The 19,309-nt window shown below is 47.0% G+C and overlaps 1 protein-coding gene across 7 annotated transcripts in view; it reads left to right on the top strand.

Annotated features, from left to right (window-relative positions):
- The window catches only part of JAKMIP1 (janus kinase and microtubule interacting protein 1), a 170,273-nt gene that overhangs the window by 39,583 nt on the left and 111,381 nt on the right, over window positions 1-19,309 (top strand). The window contains exon 1 of one of the 7 annotated variants that reach the window (XM_053567223.1): window positions 12,211-12,356. The exons of the other annotated variants lie outside the window; for them this stretch is intronic. The gene's annotated coding sequence lies outside the window, so the exon portion shown is untranslated. Of the gene's footprint in view, window positions 1-12,210; window positions 12,357-19,309 lie in introns of those variants that run through there. 7 annotated transcript variants of the gene reach the window in all.

Raw genomic sequence — 19,309 nt, forward strand, 5'->3', positions numbered from 1 at the left:
TTATTTGAAAATTTGAGGATTCCTATATGTACACATTTGTAGCATCCTAAATATCACAAATTACTTGTATTTATATAGAAATTGCTGTTTTTCAGAGAATTTTCAAATTGATCTTGTTTGGTTCTTAGCACAGTCCTTTGTTGTGGGCCAGATTCCCATCCCCAGCCCCTGTTTGCAAATGGGAATAACTCGCCCAGTCTTAGTCTGTTTCAGGTTTTTAAAATAGGACACCCCAGACTGGGTAATATATAAAGAAAAGAAATTTATTTCTTACAGTTCTGGAGGCTGGGAAGTACAAGGCTGAGGGGCCCACATCTGGAGAGGGTCTTCTCGCTGCCTCCTGAGGTGGGGGGTAGAAGGGCACAAGAGCCACCGAGAGAGAAAGTGAGACCAAGGGGCCATGGTGATCTTTTTGTGGAACCCACTCCCCAAGACAGTGACTTCAGTCCGTTCTTGAGGGCAGAGTACACAGGACCTAATCACTTCTTAAAGATGCCCCTTCTCAGCACTGGCGCATTGGGGATTGAGTTTCCAGCCTAGGGACTTTGGGGGTGCATTCAAACCCTAACTGTATTTGATTCTCTCTCCAGCCTAGTTAGCTATAGAAAATGCAGGGCTGTGGCGTTTCGACTGAGAAGCTGTGGGTCCATTGAGCAATCACAACAGCACAAACACCTGTCATGGACAGACCAAGTCTGTGTACCAGGCATGGCCATGAGATTCCCAGAGCCAGACATCTGGGGATAGTGGAGTTGGGATGTAACTAGGGTCTGGTCCAGAACTGACCTCTTTGGTACATCCTCAGGCCTTCAAGGCAGGAGAACTTAGAGAACCCTGGCTGACAGCATCAGCTGATACTGTCCAAAGCCTCCCAGGTAGACTCGGGAAAGCCTTTTAATTTGCATCCTGTCTTTGATTCGCATCTCTGAGGCGAAGCTCAGGGTCACCAGGACGACTGGAGGCTGAAGACGAAAGCTCAGAACAGATGGCAGTGGATTTATTTTTACAAATCGTAAGACAGGGAATGCACAACAATCCGTTAGCTGTGTTGGCATCTGATTTAAATTTTTTAGTTAGCATTCTGGACTCTGTTAGGTACTGTTTCTTATAAAATCTAAGATGCTATCAATTGGGAGCTGCATCATTATTTTTGTACCACTAAAGAAAGGGGAAAAATACCGTGCATTAAATGATGACAAGTCATTGAATGTAAGATCCATCCTGAGTTCAGAAATGTTAAAAAGTGGGGGAAAAATGGGCAGCTTAGCCTCAGTGCCATATGGCAGCTTCCCAGTTCATGTCGGGCGGAACACTTCCAAGGGCTGGCTCTGTGCTGCACGTGCGGGGGTGAGAAGGTGCCCACAGTCCCTGCTCCAAAACATGTACCCACATGTCTCAGGGATTTAGAAATATCAAACGGATCATTTCATATCATCTGTTAATTGATGGATTCTTTCAATCACCGAGTATTTCTTGAGCATTTACTATGTGCCGGATACCATTCTAGGCACTGGGGCCCCCACCATGCACTAAACTCGCAAGGCTGACTCTTTCCACAGCAGTCAATCTTTACCTCTAGCGTGAGCCTCTCACATTACTGTGCAGAAAAATTAGTGTGTGGAAGCTCAGGTAGCCAGGCCCGGCCTCCAGACGTGGCCATCCCTCTGGTCTAGGGTGGGACCCAGGAAGCTGCCTTTATTCAAGCATACTAGGGCTTGGGGTACATCAGACTTTAGACCAAAATTTGAGCTAATAGAGCTTTGGTTTGAATGACTTCATAACATCCGGTGGTATAAGAGTCCCATAGTCTATTCCGTTGGAGATTTAGCCAATATTTAGTTGGTTCTTTATTTCCCCCCACTGTAAACAACATATCCATGAACGTCCCTGCCCTACGTCCGTGTGTAAGTTTCTCTCGATATCTCTGGGGTAACTCAGGCAGCGGTGCTGGAGGTGACTTTTTGAGGGGAGTTAGAAGTTTGTTCTAGTTCTTTCAGCCACCGTAACCAGCTCTGGATCTGGACTGCATGGAATCAACTCCCACGTAGTAGCTGTGTACTTTTGAACCAGTGCCCTGACCTTCCCATAATTTTCCATAAACTTTTTTAGCCCTAGTGTGTCTCCTTTTTAGGGTTATTGTAAGGATGAAATGCAAAGTGCTTGGTAAACACTAATGGTTGCGGTGATGGCGCTGGTATTAGAAGGCATCTCGAGTAGAGGAAGGAATACTGTTTTCTCCAGGTGAATGAATGCATTTTCTCCTCCTTGGGCCTGCCAGTGTCACTGTGGAGGGACGCTGAGGACACAAGCAGCCAAGAGTCTGTGTACCTTTTGATGCTGGAGAATGGACTTTGTTGCCACGTTATCTCCTGCACTGCCTCCAGAAGCTTCTTCCCACCACAGTGGTCTAGGCTGTGCTTCTCAGCTCAGATCTTCTGCCTGAGTTCCTGCTGCTTGGGCTTGAGTTGTACATTTCTGTACAGCCTGGAGAAGAAAGGAAGGCCTCTTAGAAACTGGCTCCCCCCCAAAGAGGCTCTGGTCTGTGGGGCAGCAGTCTCTGGTTGGAGACTGCCTGTGGGTGGTGATGGTCCAATGGGCCTTTGAGGAATGAATAGGAGTTTCCCATGTGGGGAGAGAAGAAAGACTGTCTGATGAAGCGGCCAGGACAAAGGCAGAGCAGCATGTTCAGGTAATGTGAGTAGTTGGTTGTGGCTGGGGGTGGGGACGTGGGGTTGAGGTTGGGTAGCGGGCTGGGTTGGAGGGGCTCCATTTCCGAGGGCTGCAGAGCTGGGCATGCTCCCTGCAGTGGGCTTTGCACAGAGGGACCCTGGGGGCCTCACCACCTTTCCTTGTTTCTGCCTTTTCAGTACTGCCTTCTAGGCCAGTCATTCTCAGCCTTCCTGATGCCGCCAGCCTTTAATACAGTTCCTCATGTCGTGGTGACCCCCAACCGTAAAATGGTTTTCGTTGCTACTTCATAACGGTAATTTTGCTACTGTTAGGAATCGTAATATAAATATATGATATGCGGGATGGTCTTAGGCGACCCTGTGAAAGGGTCGTTCGACTCCCAAAGGGGTCGCTACCCGCAGATTGAGAACCGCTGTTCTAGGCTGAAATGCACCCTCTTCCTCTGTTCACTTGTGTTTCCTTTTGTTAAAGGACTATAGATATTTGCCAGAGTCCTTGTCTAATTGCCCAGGGCAGGGAGGGCTCCCCTTTAGTTATTTAGCTTATTGGGAAGTAGGGACTGGAGAAGGGACCAGTCTTTTCACACTGTTTGTGGTAAATCCCTTCTGGGACTCAGAGTCAACATCCTAGAGGGGTTTTCTCGTGATGGTTTTCGTGCGAAAATGAGCAAATTGTTAAGATCTAATGGACAGCGTGTGTGTAGAGGCAGGAGACTTAGGAGCAGCTCTTCTCAGGGTGCCTCTTCTCACTTCTCTGGGGTTGTTCCCCACCTCCGCCTGTGTCCGGCCTTGCTCCTGTCCCCACCACAGCCCCCTCTTCCTATGTGCAGAAGCTGCTGCTGTTCACTGATGGCAGCGATGGTGTGGGGGTCACCAGATGGGCCTTGAACTCTTTCTGGGCCCACAGCCAGAATTCAGTAGCCAGCTGCAGTCCACAGGCCCTGGTCTAGACGCCGAGATGAGTAACATACACATCCAGACTTTAGAGCTGGAAGTGGCCTCGGGGCGGTCGTTTCATTCTGAGTTGCTTGATAAGAACATGTGCCTCTGTGTGTGAGGAGTCTGTAGGCAGCAACCAAACATTTTATTTGGATAACATTTTAGGGTATGTTAGGGAAAATATAACTATCACATTAGGCCTGTAATATTTGTGGATAATTTTGCTTAGTGTAAGGCTTGAAGTAGTATATGAATTCTTCCAAAGTTTGTAATTCTAAAGAAAAACAAGAAGCACATGGAGGGGCTTATGGGAACACGTCAGAGTTCTGTAAAGTATTCTATATCTCAACTGCCAAGACTCCTTGAGCTGTACACTTCAAGGGTAAACTTCACCTCGGTAAGGTTGATTTTAAAAAGTAAATGCATGTCGTAAGCATTTTATGAAGAATCACAGCAGCAGCAGCGGGGTGGCTGAGGCGTGGAAACATCATCCAGTCCAAACGCTCCTTTCTCAGAGGACGGAATCAAGGCCTGGAGAGGATGCAGGTCACACTGCAAGTTAAGAGAAGAATGGGCTTCGAGACCCTGTGCTCCTTTCCCACTCAGAACTTTCCTGGATTAAGGAGGTGGGGTTCAGGGAAGATCTCTGGACCAAGTCTGCAGGAGCAGGGACAGCTGGGGCCTCTGAGCAGGGATCAGGCCATGTCAGATGTTGAGCAGGTATCTGAGGCTCTGGGGTTGGGGACCAGGAGAGTGTTGGGTCTGGATTCAGAGGCCTTAGCTGGAGCGTATGGATTTGCCCCTGTAGTGGCCAGCCACGTAGGAGAGGTGGATGTGTGTGGCTGTGGCTTGTCACAGAAAAGCAGACTGTCCTCAGGTTAGCAGGTAGGTGGTGTGGGTTTATTAGAATCCCTAAGGGGCACCCACTTCTATGAGAAGATCACAAAGGGCTCCTAGTGTAGGAGTGAAGTTTTATGAGTATCAAGATTAAAGAACCAGAATTTAAATGTCGGGGTGAAAGGGTCACATAAAATTTGTCAGGTACCAGGATCAGAGGTCGTGTTTTCTCTCGCAGAGCCGGCCTGCATTTTGTATGTGCTGCCGCAGACTCCTGCGATGCCAGGCCTTATTTTTCTGTTCACAGGACCCAGAGCAGCAGGGCTGGGGGCCTGGGAGCCGCAGGGGGCTCCTGGGGGCTCCAGGCTTAGATAATGCAGCTTCTTGCAACGCAGAAGAAAAGAAAGCTTGGATAAGCTAGGATAGTTGATCAAAGTCACAGTGGGATTCGTGACCAGGATTAGAAGAAATTGGGCCTTTTGCTCTTATTTAAAGCAATGCCTGCTGATTAGGCAGATTTATTCCAGGTTGAGTCAATCTCCCCCCTCCTCACTTTTCCCCCCTCCTCTCCCAACTTCCCTTCCTCCCTTCCAACCATTAGACCTTTATTATTCCAGGGTGTGAGACATGGTCGTGAGTACTGCAGTGGTTACTAAGTAAACGTACTCACAATACCAGCAGCTAACGTTTAGTGAGCGCGTATCGTGTGCCAGCGTAGTGTCCATTGTTTTTACTTACATTATCCCATTTAATTCTCATGAAAACACTATGAGTGAGGTATGGTTATTTAATAATCCCATTTTACAAATGAAAAAACTGAGCTCTAGATAGGTGAGAAGATTTGCCTAAGGTCAAACTCCATACTCTTAGCCGTTTGGCTGTGCAGCCTCCGTGGCTGATGGATCTGGCCTTCAGAGAATTTTCAGTGTGAGAATAGCCGCAAGAGAACAGGTGCTTCAATCTGGAGGCCTGGACTCCTGGGGTATGTGGCACCAGGTTAGCGTGGGAGGCTGGAGGAAAGACTACCAGGGGAGGTGATGTCGAGGGGTTGGCCAGAGGGAGGTGGTAAGAATGGTGGGAGGGTTCACTCTAAGATGGTAGTATAAAGACATCTTCTTCTTCTTCTTCTTTTTTTTTTTAGAGACAGAGTCTCACTTTGTCACCCTTGGTAGAGTGTCATGGCGTCACAGCTCACAGCAACCTCCAGCTCTTGGGCTTAGGTGATTCTCTTGCCTCAGCCTCCCGAGTCGCTGGGACTACAGGTGCCCGCCACAACGCCCAGCTATTTTTTTGTTGAAGTTTGGTGGGGGCCGGGTTTGAACCTGCCACCCTCTGTATATGGGGCTGGTGCCCTACTCACTGAGCCACAGGTGCCACCCTTAAACATCTTCTTACCAGCCTCTCTAGGGAAGGTCAGGGAGAGGAGAGACCATTGCAGAACCTATTCCAAAACATTGAGGAAGGAAGGACCCTGACCCTGCCCCTGCCAGCTCCTTCTATGAAGCAAATGTCACCCTGACACCAAAACCAGGAGAGGACACAACCACCAGAAAAACTATAGAGCAATATCATTAATGAATATTGACACAAAAATACTAAATAAAATCTGAGCAAATGATTCAGCTGCACATAAAAAAAAAAAAAGATTTATCATGACCAAGTGGGGTTCATCCCTGGGATGCAAGGCTGATTCTGCACTTACATAAATGTAATTCACCACATAAACCAAAGACTATATGATTCTCTCAATAGATGCAGAAAAAGCATTTGACAAAATTCAGCTTCCTTTTTTGGTAAAGAACATTTAAGAAAACTTGCATAGATGGGACATCTCTTAAACTGATAGACGCCATCTATGATAAACCCATAGCTAATATCATATGGAACAGACAAAAACAGAAAGCATCCCTGCTTAGAAGTGGAACCATAAGAAAGTCCACCATTGCCATTACTTTTCAACGTGGTGCTAGAAGTCCTAGCCAATGCAATCAGACAAGAGAAAGATATCACAGGTATCCAAATTGGGACAGAGGAAGGTCAAACTTGCACTCTTTCATGATCATATGATCTTATACTTAAAAAATCCCAAGGACTCAACCACAAGACTCCCGGAAGCGATTGAGAAATACAGTGATCTCTCAGGTTATAAAATCAGTGTTCACAAATCAGTGTATGTGTATATCAGCCTTCATATATACCAGCAACGGGCGAGCTGGGAATCAAATCAAAGATTTAATAGCATTCACGGTAGCATCAAAGAAAATGAAATACCTTGGGATATACTTAACAAAGTATGTGAAGGATCTCTACCTAGAGAACCATGAAGCACTGAGAAAAGAAAGAGCAGAGGATGTTAACAGGTGGAAAAACATACCGTGCTCCTGGCTGGGAAGAATCAACATTGTTAAAGGGCCATACTACCCAAAGCAATCTACAGATTTAATGCAATCCCCATTAAAATACCAACATCATACTTTGTAGATCTTGAAACCATTGTTCTTTGTTTCAAATGGAACCAGGAAAAAAAAAAAAAAACCAAAACACCAAATAGCCAACACAATTCTATGAAATAAGAACAAATCTGAAGGCAGTATGTTACCAGACTTCAGGTGATCCTACATGTCTGTAGTGTTCAAAACAGCGTGGCACAAGCGTAAATTTAGAGACATAGATCTATGGAACAGAGCAGAGAATGTAGAGATGGACCCAGCCTCTTATTGCCATCTGATCTTTGATAAAACAAACAAAAACATACACTGGGAGAAAGAATTCCTATTTAATAAATGGTGCTGGAAGAACTGGGTGGTAGCCACATGTAGAAGACCGAACTAGATTTGCACTTCTCACTGTTTAACAAAAATTAACTCATGATGGGTAAAAAATTTAAATCTAAGGCACAAAACTATAAAAACTCTAAAAGAAAATGTGGGGAAAATTCTGCATCTTACTGCCTAGGAAAAGAATTTATGAAGAAACCTCAGTTGCAGTCACAGCAACAACAAAAATAAATAAATGAGACCTGATCAAGTTAAAAAGTTTCTGCACACTAAGGACGTGATCCACATGCCTCAGCCTCCCAGAGTGCGGGGAGCTCACGGGAGCTCACTTGAGCTCATGTGTTCTAGACCAGCGTGAGCCAGAGCGAGACCCTGTCTCTAAAAAATAGCTGGGTGTTGCGGTGGGCACCTGTAGTCCCAGCTACTTGAAAAGCTGAGACAGTAGAACCTCTTGAGCCCAAGAGTTTGAGGTTGCTGTGAGCTGTGACACCTCAGCACTCTACTGGTGGCAAGAAAGTGAGACTCTGTATAAAAAAAAACAAACAAAACAAAAGCATAAACCAAAGAGACGACCAGTAGAATGGGAGAAGATGTTCACACGCTACAAACCTGACAAAGGGCTGGTCACCAGACTCTGCAGTGAACTCAAGCATATCCACAAGAAAAGCGTAAACAACCTTGTTTAAAATTAACAGAGTGTTTTCTCATGAGGACAAATGGCCACCACACACACACATGAAAAGTTGGTCATCATCCCTCATTACCAGGGAAATACAAATCACAACTACCTTGTGATACATGTGTCACCTACCCCCAGTCAGAACGGCCCACGTCACAGGGTCCCAAAGCAGCAGATGCTGGTGTGGGTGCAGATAGAAGGGAACACTTGTGCTCTGTTACAGCCTTTATGGAAAGAAATGGAGTCTTCAAAGAACTAACAGTAAACTTTCTATTGGATCTGGCAGTCCCATTACTGGGCATCTACCCCAAAGAATAAAAGTTATTGGCACCTGAAGACATTGGCACTCGAACGTTTATTGGAGCTCACTTCACAACTGCAAAGATGTGGAAACAGCCCACGTGCCCATCAACCCATGAACGGACTAACACCCTGTGGTATAGGCACACTCTGGAGTACTATGCAGCCATGAGAAAAGATGGCAGTTTTGTGCCTTTTGTAACAACCCAGAACAGTGGCTCAACCTTCCTGATACCGCGGCCCTTTAACACAGTTCCTGTGGGTCACGACCCACAGGTTGAGAACCGCTGACCTAGAAGGACTTGGAGAATAATCTTCTAAGTATCACAAGAATGGAAAAATAAGCATCATGTGTGCTTTACTAAATTGAAACTAGTAGGTTAACAACTATAGGCCCACATTAGAGAAAAACTCAATTAAATTTGAGATGGGGGAAGATCAGTAAGTTCCCACCCAACGGGTCCAATGTGTGGATATAAGGCACATTTCCTGGGTGAAGTTGGGAAGGACACAACTTCACCTTGGACTTTACCCCACAAATGCAAGCGATGTAACCTAATCCTATGTACCCTGTTATAATCTGAAAACAAGAAAAAAGAGAATGGTGGGAGGGTGAGCAGAGGGCTTTCCTGGCAGAAAGAACAGCTTGGGCGGAGGCGTAGAGGCCCCGAGAGGGGCACTGAGCACTCGGGGGTTCCAGGCAGTATTTTGTGGCACAGTGAACATGTGGGCTGGGAGTCTGGCCTGGTCTTTAATCTTGGTTCTGCCATAGATAGGCTCAAAATCTCAAGAAATTTACAAAAGCTCTTTAGGCCTTCTCATTCCCATAGAGATGCCAGTAATAGTAGACTCCACTTGATAGGGCTGTCGTGAGGATTAATGCGGTAATGTAGGAACATTTATGTGGTGGCCACTGGTTTCATTTTTGGTGTGTGGGCTGGTCTGGGCATGTTACATTTGGGAAGGGGACAGGTGATAAGCTCAGGGACTAGATGAGGCAGGGCCTTGAACTCCAGGCCAAGTACTTGGGCTTAACCTGGAGGAACGGGACCGTGAAAGATGTCAGATTGGGCTGGACGAGGCCCCACAAAAGGCAAAGCAGGAGAAAGACTCGTAGATTCCGGAAGCTGTCATCTGCCTCTTTACTTTTGGAGGGTGACAGAGACCCACGCACAGGGCTATAAATGTATATCGCTGAGTAAAGGGTGGCCTACTTCAGGTGCAGAACTGTCACGCTTTAGGAAGCTGATGTTAGAGGTGGCACCTGTGGCTCAGTCGGTAAGGGGCCAGCCCCATATAACGAGGGTGCAAGGTTCAAACCCAGCCCTGGCTGACCTGCAACAAAAAAATAGCTGGGCATTGTGGCGGGCGCCTGTAATTTCAGCTACTCAGGAGGCTGAGGCAAGAGAATCGCTTAAGCCCAGGAGTTGGAGGTTGCTGTGAGCTGTATGATGCCACAGCACTCTACCGAGGGCCATAAAGTGAGACTGTCTCTACAAAAATAAAAAAAAGAGAGAGAGACCCACCTTTTCAAACATGTTCTTTAGACATTTTGCTTCCTATCTGTAGCGTCAGGGCAGTTTTCTGGGGCCTAGACGGAGTCTGTTGGGTTTCAGGGGAGGAAGCCAGGGGGACGACAAGGCGGCTGCTGCTGGCCCTGTGGTCTATCCGTCAAGGTCAGGAGTCAGCTGAGCACCACAGAAGCTGCTGTGAGGGCAGGGAGTAAGACGCAGGTATCTATTCCTGGATGCAGAAACTACTGAGTTCAGCAGATACAGCGGTGTACCTGCTGTGTCAGGCCCTGGGCAGGACCCTGGGACTCAGGGACAGAGAAGCCACGAGCTGTGGGCACTGCCCTTGAGAAGTTCACTGCACAGTTAGGTTCTGTGCGGAACTCCCAGTGGGGGCCGTTTCCCAGCCATGCAGCGGGCAGTCCGCTAAGCAGTTTCTCCTTCTCTACCCGGGGAGAGGGTGAGGGTGAGGAGAGTGATGGCATCTCTTTCAGAATTATAGAGATCGCTGAGCTAATACATATATAGCTAATACATGTAGCCTGGGGCCTATACTTGGCCTCTATTTCTCTGTCTCTCTCATATACAGAATGTTCTGGCAGGAGGAAAACAGCCATGGGGCACCACACTTCTCACCCACCTCCCTTCCCCAGAGTTGTGTGCACAGCAGGTCTCCACAGGTGTTGTGGCATGTTTACTGAAAGAACGAGTATGAAATTGGCCTTGGAGGGTTGGGGTTCAGTCCGGGAGACTTGGGAAGAGGAGGGGTAGAGGAAGAACTGGCTGGAGGGCGGATACACAGGGAGAGCTGGGGGTTGGGTGTGAGAGATGTCGGAGCTGGGCCACCAGCCAGACACAGCTGCTGAACTGCAGGGAGGGGCTGTGGGACATGCTGAAGCTCGTCCCCTCCAGGCCAGTGGCAACTGAGGGCCTCCTCTGTGCTGGTCGGGGGCATGAGGCAGCGGGCCCCCTGGTCACCTTGGGATAAAAAGGCCCTGCAGCTAGAAAGGAAATCTGATGTAATTTGGACTTTGTGCAGTTAGAAATATTAATTTTAAATTAGGTCACTTTTTTACCCCATTTTTTAATCATCAGAGGAGAAACAAGGTGGCCATCACTTCTCTCTGGAGCATGTTTGTAGCTTAACTAAGTGACTTAGAATGAGATCTGGTCTCAGATCCTAAATTTAGTCTTTCTTAACTGATGGCCTTGGGCCAGGTCGCTTAATTTCACTGGAACTCTGCTTTCCCGTTGGTACATCTCACGTTTCCCCTACCATAGACATGGAGAATCACCAGTGATGGCCTGAGTGGAGCTGGCCCTTTCCTTCTGCGGAGACTGGCTGCCAGGACACGCACAGCCCTTTAGCAATGGCTGGGTTGGGAGGGGTGTCAGAAATTAATTTTGTCTTCCCTTCTGAACCTCTCAAGTTTTTTCGTTGATTAGCATGATTTTACTTACACTAAAATTACTTAATTTATTTAATTTTAGTTAATTTTAAGTAATTAAAAACACTTATTAAAAAATGATACGATAGGGTCGGTGCCTGTAGCTCAGTGAGGAGGGCACCGGCCACATACACCAAGGTTGGCGGGTTCCAGCCCAGCCCAGGCCTGCTAAAACAACAATGATAACTACAACCAAAAATAGCTGGGCGTTGTGGCGGGCGCCTGTAGGCCCAGCTACTTGGGAGGCTGAGGCAAGAGAATCGCTTAAGACTAAGAGTTTGAGAGTTTGAGGTGGCTGTGAGCTGTGACACCACGGCACTCTATCGAAGGTGACATAGTGAGACTCTTTCTCAAAAAAAAGATACAATAAAGCAGTTGGCTCAGTCCTGACCCACTGTCCAACTTCAGCGGTCCCTCTGTACGGACACAGCTGACATCAGATAGAGTACAAATCCAGGGCCGTTGTTTCCTGGGTGTATGTTTTGGGGCCAGCTACATGGCCTCTGGGAATTCATCAACTCCTGCTCTCTGGGTGCAAATGCAAAGCACCTTGCTGCACCACCTGCCACCTGTGTCAGAAACCTGGGCGTCCTCCTCCTCCCCTGCTTTCGGCTCACTCAGCCCCTGCCCTATATGGAAGAACCCCATCTTCTTCCTCCACGTCTGCGCACGGCCATCATTCAGGCCTGAGGACACTGGGCATCTCAGCAGATGAGGGGCGTGGCTGCCTGGGCCCCCTGTCCTTTTGTGTTGCCAGGCGGGCATGTAGGTGGAGTGGGATGGACAATGACAAACAAGTGGAAAATAAACAAGAAACTCAAGCCTGCCGTTTGCTGGAGCTCCTGCAGCCTCAGGGGCAGCCTCCCTCCCTCTGTTCCTGTTTCCTGTGGCCTGTTTGGCACCGAGGAAGGAAATGCTGGTGAACTGAACTGCGTGAGAAAGTGAAAGAAGTCAGCTCCTGTCATCTTGAAAGGTGGACTCGCCCTATGTGGAGTCTGTGCCCACAGAAAGCATTTGGATTCTGAGTGGTATCCTGTGTGCTGCAAAGCAGTTTGTACACGTTTCCTGGAGTCCAGAAGCTGAGGCTTGAAATCCTCATTTGCTTAGGAGAAAAAGATGCAAAATGGCTTCTCCTCTGCACTGGGAAAATCTGAGTTGAGCCAGCGTCCAGGACTGTAAGTAAATTGCTCTCAGGATGGCTCACTGGGAAATGTCATTGCTCTGCTTTTGGTCTGAAACAGATGCTCCATAGCCATCATGGTACATGTTAGCTGGCATTCAACTTGGCTTTCAGTTAGCAAGTACATCCCTCCTACAACATCTGCAGAAAGCTATCTGGCAACAGAGGTCATGACTAATTTTCATTCCTTCACTTACTAGTCTCTGAAAACCTACTTAGTACCAGACACTGTGCTGGGTACCAGGAGTGCACAAATGTCTAAGACAAGGTCTTTGCTCCCGAGGAAGGAGTTCAGAGAATGTAAGCTCGAGGTGCACAGGGATCTCTGCCTCTTTTGTGTTCCCAGTGCTGAGAATAGCGTCCAGGACAGAGGAGAGGCTCAATAAGCATTTTCTAAATGGATGGACGACTGGATGGGAGTAAGTCCCTATGATGCCAGCCCAGCATGGCCAGGGCAGCCATGGTTGAGGGATGTACAAGCGTCGTGGGTGCTCTGAAGCAGATGACAGCCACTTCTGCAGGAGAAGACTTGTGAGGGGAGAAAACAAGACCCAAACCGAGGCCAGGCCCCCCAGACATAGGGAGGTGGGGAGGCAGAGCTATGCCCGGGTGGGCCTGTGAGTTGCTGTGGGCTCAGGGAGGGCAGTGAGTGTTTGGAGCTTGGATACAGTTGATTAGAGTTTTGGTTGCCAAGCCAACAAGTTTGAGCTGGACCCTATGCCCTGGGGACCATTTGAAGCCATTCAGTCATAGGGATGACACAGTAATATGGTCTTAAAGACCACATGGAATATAGCTGAGGCCATCAGGGCCCAGGAACAGACAAGCTGCCATTGTGAGCCCAGCTTTGCCTCAGCGACTGACTCCCCAGGGCACTGCCCAGATAGACCTTCCAGTGTCTGTGATTAGCCCAAATATATTCTATGTGGACAGTCACTCCTCATTTCTTTTTTATTGATGTGTGCCTTAAAAAAAAAAACTGAGTTAAGTACTTAAGTGACTTGAGTTTCAAGAGTTGATCTGTTGAAAATTCCCATGCAGCCTCTTTGCCTACTTGTTCTCTATGATGAATGTATCCTGCTTTGTAAGCTTTCTTATTCTATAAGCCTATCTTTCTCTTCCTCAGTAAACTTTGTTTCTTTCTTGCCTTAAAAAAAAAATAAAAATTCTCAATCCATGACTTAATGAGTTGGAGAAGTTTCTTATGTCATTTCCTTATGTCACTTCAAGTATATGTGGCGAATGAGGACTTTGGAGTCCTCAGATCTGGGTTCAAATTCTGCTCCAGTAGCGAAATCACCTCGGCTGCTTTAGAAAAATACCACCTTCTCTGCCCCTCTGGCTCAGTTACACCAGATCCTCTCAGGTTTTTTTCAACTGTGGCACGATACATATAGTATCAAACTGGCCATCTGAATCATGTTCAAGAGTGCTCAGGCGGCGCCTGTGGCTCAAAGGAGTAGGGCGCTGGCCCCATATACCAGAGGTCGTGGGTTCAAACCTAGCCCTGACCAAAAACTGCAAAAAAAGAAGAGTGCAGCTCAGTAGCAAGTCCACTCCCCTTGCTGTGCGGCCTCACCACCTTCCACCTGCAGGACCTTCTCATCTTGCAAAACCGAAAGACTGAATGTGTCAAACCACTCGTCATTCTCGCGGGCAACCACCGTTCTGCTTTCTGCCTCTGGGAGTTTGACTAATTTGTCTTTTGTGACTGGCTTTTTTCACTTAGTATAATGTCTTTGTTCCATCCATGTTACTGTAGCATGGGTCAGCATTCCCTTCCTTTTTAAAGCTGAATAATATTCCTTTGTATGTGTTTGTCACATTGCCTTTGTCATCTACTGATGGACACTTGCATTGTGTCGTGGGTGGAATTGTGTCCCTCCAAAATTCACATGCAGAAGCCCTGACATGCAGGACTTCAGACTGTCCCTGTATTTGGAGGGAGGGTCTTTACAGAGGTAAATGAGCTTTCATAAGGCCATTGAGGTGAGACCTGATCTAATATGACTTGGTGTCATTATGAGAAGAGGAGATTAGGACACAGACGTGTGCAAAAGGACGACCGTGTGAGGACACAGGGAGGAGGTGGCATGCACAAGCCAAGGACCTTGCCCAGCCCAGGTCCCACAGGCCTGGTCTTCTTTGCTGACCAGAAAGAAAAATGCTGGGCAGATTTTTTTTTTTTCCTTCTGTATCGTAACTGCTGTGAGTAGAAAAGAGAAACGCCAGCACACTGAGAGAGATGCCTCAGCAGGAACCAGCCTTGCCAGTGTCATGATCTTAGACTTCCAGCCTCCAGAATTTTGAGAAAACACATTCTGTTGTTTAAGCCATCCTGTGCATGTTACTTGTCATGGCAGCCTTAGCAAGCTAATACAGGTTGTTTCCACTTCTTGGCTATTGGGAATAATGCTTCTGTGGATGCGTGTATACAAGACCCTGCTTTCAGGTCTTTGGGGTATGTACCCAGAAGTGGAATTGCTGGGCCGTGTGGTAGTTCTGTGTAGGCACCCTAGGGGATCCTGACACGCAGGCAGGCTGAGAACCACTGTAGATGTGATAGTGGTATAGTGCCGGAACAGGGTATGGGAGTTGGAATCAGACCACCTGAGTTCAAATCTCAGTGCCTCCTCACAGGGCCCGTGCTGTGACTTTGGGCAAGTTACTTCACTTCTCTGAACCATATATTCTTCATCTGTCGAATGGGAAAACACCATTTGCAGGGTTGCCACAAATGTTGACGGAGCTGCTGCGTGGAGAGAGCCTCAGGGCCTTGCCTGGGGCAGGCACTTGTGCTATTGTGGCTGTTTTTATGATGAGTTGTTAATGGTCATGCTGGGCCAGTGGGGCTGCAGAAAAGTACTTCATGCTCTTGATTGTGTCTGGGTATTTTCTTAATTTCATTTTCATGTTGCTCATTGCCACTGTATACAAGGATGATTCATTTCTATATACTAACCTTGTCCTGCCACATTGCTGACCTTGTTAATTAGTTCTAATAGTTTATTTTCTTTTAGTAGATTCCTTAGGGTTTTCTGTATACAGGATCATGTCATCTGGAAACAGAGATAGTTTTACTTCTTTTTTTTCCGATCTGAATATCTTTTATTTCATTTTCTTGCCTTGTTGCTCTGGCTAAAACCTCGGGTCCAGTGTTGAACAGAACTGGTGAAAATGGACATCCTTAACTTTTTCCCTATCTTAGGGGGAAAACTTCCAGCTTTTCACCAGTGAGTATGATGTTAGCTGTGGATTTGACGTAGAAGCCCTTTATTGGGTGGAGGAAGTCCCTTTTATTCATTCCTGGTTGGTTGAGTGTTTTCATCATGAAAGGCTGTTGGATTTTGTCACATACCTTTTCTGCACCTATCGACGTAATTGTGAGGTTTTCTCCTTTATTCTGTTAATGTGGTATAGTACGTGGATTGATTTTCGTATCTTAAACCAACTTTGCATTCCTGGGATAAATCCCATGTGGTCATGATATATCGTTATATGTTGCAGCATTTGGTTTTATAGTTTCTTGTTGAAGATTTTTACATTTATGTTGGTATCGATCCTTCTTTAAACATTTGGTAGATTCATCTATGAAGCCATCCATCTAGGCCTGAGCTTTTCTTCACATCTAGGTGTTAAGTATGTTTAATATATTACAGTGTTCAACTTTTTGTTGTGTCATTACTTGAGTTTTACCTGAGTTGGAAAGGAATAATTGACAAGGCTTTTTAAAGACTGATTTATATGATATTTGCAGCTTATTAAAGAGGGGCCTGTGTTTTGTTCAAAGCGGACCTCTTGGGCTTTCCTAACGCAGTTCCTGCTCTCCATTGCAGGCTCTGTGCTGGGCCTGATCAGTCTTCCCCCTTTAGTCTCCTGGCCTGCCTGTAAGGCTGGTGCTGTGACCCCCTGCTCCAGATGGCCAGGCTGAGGAGAAGGGAAGGTACTGCCCCACAGGCAGCAGCCCTGGCAGCCTTGCCCAGCCCAGGTCCCCCAGGCTTTGTCTTCTCTGCTGACCAGAGAGAAAAGGCTGTGAGGATGTTCTTTTTCTTCTGTATTTAAAGAGAAAACTTGGTTCTGGAGCAGTACCTCAGATCACCTGCAGGCCTTGTTAAAGCGTCATGACTGCACCCACCCCCAGATTCTGAGTCAGCAGGTCCTGTTGGGGCAGAGAATTTTAAGTCCTAACCAGCTTTCAGTGGTGCTGCTGCTGCTGTTGGTCAAAGGACCACTGTCAGAGAACTGTTGTTCTAGAGAAAGTGCCTAAATTAACTGAAAGTTATAGAAAAATCATCCAGGGGCGATAGGCAGAACTAAAAGAGGCCCGGTGGGCCCTGAGCCACATCTAGCAGGCCTGCCTCTTGTCCTGCTTTGGACCTGCGTGCTGGTGCTGGAGGGGATACCACGGTGGCTCTTAGCATTCTAGTCTCAGAGACGGCCCCAAAGAGGAGTTGATGGCAGTTGCATTTCATTTTTTCTTTATTAAATCATAACTGTGTACACTAATGCATTTATGGAGTACAAGCAAATCCCTCAACTTCTCTGAGCCTCAGCTCCCGTCTGCACAGCAGAAACAATCAGAAAAAACTCATCTGTGAGCGCTAGATAAGCTAACACGTAAAGCACTCACCCCACACCTGATGCCCGGCAGCATCTGCAGAACACACCACCCAAACTTCCGTTGGATGCATTCTGAGAGCTTTATGAGCAGACGTGGGGCTTCACGACCTCTTCAGCCAAATCTGAGATCTGGAAGCGAAACCTCCTTTACCATAAGCAACACCTTGAATTCATAACCTTTTCATATTGCTGAGTGTACTTAGATCTTTTATTGCAAGATAAGTCCATATGGCTGAAGGTACAAAGAAGTCACTTAGAAAGTCCAGATTCAGGGAAGACGGCACCTGGAAAACTGCCCTTAAAGTGCAGAGCCCCCAGTCTGGCTCCCTCCCCTCCTGCCTGTGTGGGCATAAATGGTACAAGGCCCCAGCAAGCCCTCCTGGGAAGGGAATCGGGAAAATTCTAAATATGTACAAAATTACCAGAAAGAACTAAAATGTCCCCAATGTGGGACTGAATGAGGTAGTATGGCACCTACTGCTCTTGAGAGTATTTTGGAAAATGCTTATTTTATGATGAGAAGTGCAAAAGACAAGCTAGAAATGATTAATAGACAGATGGGTTTGCAAAATAAGTAAAAGGATACCTAGAAAAATGGCCTGGAAGGAAGTCATTGAAATCCTGAGGGTGGGAAGACAAGTTTCTTTCTCTCTTGCTTTTCCTTTTCTGTCTTCTCCCGAGTTTCTATCGTGGAGAATATGTGATTTTTAAAATGAAGGGGAAAAAGTTAATACCCTCAGGAAGCATTAGCGCCCACCCTCCACGAGTGCTGACTCTCCCCAGAGCCTCAGGCTGACATGAGGAACACTGGCTCTCCCAGGCTGCCTAGTGGCCAGGAAGGTCCGTGAAGGTGCTCCAGTGACTAGAGCCATCCTCAGCTTCAGATCTGGGCAGTGGATGGGCTTTCCATTTGATGCAGAAATAGCTCTTGCATTTCTCTACTGGGCTTCTGCAGATAAAGGCTATGGAAATGTCCAGCAATTTAAAAGGAAGGAGAATCTCCAGGATTCAGGAGCAGAGGAACAGGGGCATTCGTGGGCCAGGCATTGGGAAGGTAGGTGCGGTTGCCCTGATTTTTTGGAAGGGTAAAAAGGAATGTAGTTAGCGTGTGTTTTGTAAAGCCCCCAACTCAAGAAGAGTTTGTCTACTGCTTCTGGTGTGGCTTCTCATTGTACATGATACAAATAGGATGGTCATGACTGACAAAGGGGGTGGCTCTTCCCTCCTATATGCCCCCTGTGAGTGCCAGGCATGGGGCCCATGCTGGGTGCCAAGGTTAGTGGTCCCAGACACCTGGCACCATAGGCCTGGCTCTGCCATCACTCAGTGTGGGGTCTTGTGAAAATGCTTTTCCCTCTTTGAACCCATGTTTCTGATTCTGTAAAGGGTGGGAGAAGGAGCCCACTCTTTCTGAGTGCCCACCATATGCCTGGCACTGTACTGAGGACAGACAAGTCCCAGCAGGCACTTGTGGTTGACTTTAGGGCAGTAATTATCTTTATTGCAATTGCTTATTTAATTACCTCTTTCTTGCTGTCCAAAGGATACCACCAGATGAGAGAAATACTATTCTGCTAAGTTGTCTGGAATAATTTTCAATCCCTTTTCCAGGTGAAAATATTACATTTTCATTATGGAAAGTGTCTTAGCAAGACAAAGAGAATAGTGAAAGCCACTTATTTCTCTACCTGTCCAGGAGTAGTGGGGACAGAGGCACACAAAGGGGTTCTTCTGTTGGGTTCTAGTGTTATCCCTGAAGGTGGACATTCCTGCAGAAAGACTCAATCCACATTGGAAGGAGTCTTACACCAGCCAAGGGAGACAGAATCTGTGACACCTGGTGTTGGCCCAGCAGGCCCCCAGCACACAGTCCTAGGGAAGTCCCTGGGGACGGCTTTTCAGGGGCAGTTTGTCAATGCTCCGTGTTCGGCCAGCCGCTCCACGTGGGGGTCACGGGAAGCCCCCTGCCAGCTGTGCACTGTGACTTACATAGAGGGATGTGTCTCACACAATTGTTGATAAAATTTCCTCCCCCAAAATAAAGGATAAAAGAAAAATAGGGAACAACTGAGATGCCCAACTGGAGAACTGTTATTAACATTTGTTCTGCTGCTGTGTGGCTTTTTCTCTTTATTTGAACATATGAAATGTGTCCCAAAAGACTTGGGACAGTATTTGATAGCTGTTCTCATTACCTAATAAATGTATTCATTTTCTAAGGCAGCTGTGCCGTGGACCGGGTGGCTTGAACAACAGAAATGCATTGTCTCCACAAATTGGAGGTGGGCAGTCCAAGATCAAGGTGTCAGCAGGGTTGATCCTTCTGAG

Source organism: Nycticebus coucang, chromosome 17, assembly GCF_027406575.1.
Source record: "Nycticebus coucang isolate mNycCou1 chromosome 17, mNycCou1.pri, whole genome shotgun sequence".
Taxonomy (NCBI): Eukaryota; Metazoa; Chordata; class Mammalia; order Primates; family Lorisidae; genus Nycticebus; species Nycticebus coucang.